The following is a 1,766-nucleotide window of genomic DNA, read 5'->3' as shown; positions in this document are numbered from 1 at the left end:
GGCGGCGGGCGCGCGCTCGTTCCGTAGCGGCCCACGTGACGGGCACGCTCAAGATGTTTCCACGTGACAGGCAAGGCGGCTGGCGGAGGCGGAGGGCTGCGCCTCTAGTATAACCGTGGTCATCACAGATGTGGGGATGGTTTGCTGCTTTTCTTTCCTATTAAGGGCAGACGTGTAGGCAGATACGGCGCAGGAATCTTCCGCCTCTTTTTTCTTTACACATCGACCAGTCCGTTAACTAAGCAATGTTTAAGTTCTGAAATACTGATCTGTTTTTTCTCTTTACCGCCATGTTGGTTCTAGAAGAAGCTCGCGAGATGCTAGTGGGTTTGTATCGCGAGATCGCTCGATTCTCGCGGGACCTTGTTGGCAAAGCGGTTGTCCTGGATGGCGGAGCCTTGGGTTCCGGGGGCCTGGGACCCGCAACTCTTTCCACAAGGCAAGTCGTTAGGGAGGGTCCGGGGCTGAGCGCCCCTTGGTGCTGGGAGACGTGCCGTGTCAGCTTCCTCTAATCTTGAAGGGAATACAGCGACCCTATTGAGGCGGCACGGTCCTCCCCAGCCCCCTGCGGGCGCCCCGCCACCTGCAGAAGCATGTGCACCCTCTACCTGGGCTACTTCTGCCTCGCGCAGTGATGGTCCCACCCCAGCCCTACGCGCTGGAAGTCTGGAGCCGGGCTCGCGCAGACGGGACGATTCCATTGGATACTGTTCGTCCTGTTCTCAAACGTTCTTGTCAGTTTCCCCCCCTGTTGCCATTGCAGGAAATATTCCAGACCTGGTTACCATTCTGTCGCTTTTGCTGCTGCAGTACCTTTCTCCAGACGCCTGAAACAGACCTCCTTCCATTACTTCTCTTTTGTGTATCATACTCCCATTGATTTGGTCGTTCGGAACTTCTCATCACCCTAACTTTGTATTTAACTTTTGGCGGTATTTGGACGGTCCCTTATGTCTCTTGAGAATACCTGAGGTCAGAATAAAATTGTTCTGTGATCATTTTGTACGTGCCTATTAAATCAGTTACCGGTAGGGTTACTGTGTAACCCAGGGTTGTCATCTATGATGTTTAGAGATGGTCATTTTACGTTATGTATTTAAGATAGTAGTGGTGTGTTTTAGGTCATGTTAATTGAAAGTAAACTCAAACTTTGGTGTCGAAATTTAAACTCAACTTTTTTTCCAAGATAAGTTGTAAATCAAATTAATATTTGGCCAGTTTTCCCATCCAAGTACTAACCGGGTCCGATGCTGCTTAGCTTATGACATCAGGCAAGATGTGGTAGTGAGAGAGGTATGGTCCTCGTCTCCAGTTTTTTAATGGCTTCTCAAAAATGAATTTACAGGTTATCTTTGCTTTTTCATATTCTTGAGCAGTGTATGTATTTATTTAGTATACAGAGTGTGGTTAGTTACAGAATTGAAGACATAACTAGGTAATATATATATAGAGATATGTTTTAATACTACAGAAGTATCGTTTGCCTCTGCACTTAATACAGAGAGGTAGGTATATAGAGTAAAATGCCCCATGTTACACTCTGTGGCCAGCTTAAATCTCTGCCAGTAAATAATCACTGTGCTGTTGCTGAGCATTGTTCCAGGTATTTTCCATATTTTAGTCAATTTTTTTTTTTAAATGAAGGCGAGGTAATGATGGAGTGATGTTTTATGGTATACCTCTGCAACATTAGCAATCAACAAAAAGCTTTCCACTCATTCAAATTTTTATTTAGTGATATATTTCTTTTGTCAGAACTCATATAT

The sequence above is a fragment of the Tupaia chinensis genome, unplaced genomic scaffold, assembly GCF_000334495.1.
Source record: "Tupaia chinensis unplaced genomic scaffold, TupChi_1.0 Scaffold000164_1, whole genome shotgun sequence".
Taxonomy (NCBI): domain Eukaryota; kingdom Metazoa; phylum Chordata; class Mammalia; order Scandentia; family Tupaiidae; genus Tupaia; species Tupaia belangeri.
This window is presented reverse-complemented; position numbering follows the sequence as displayed.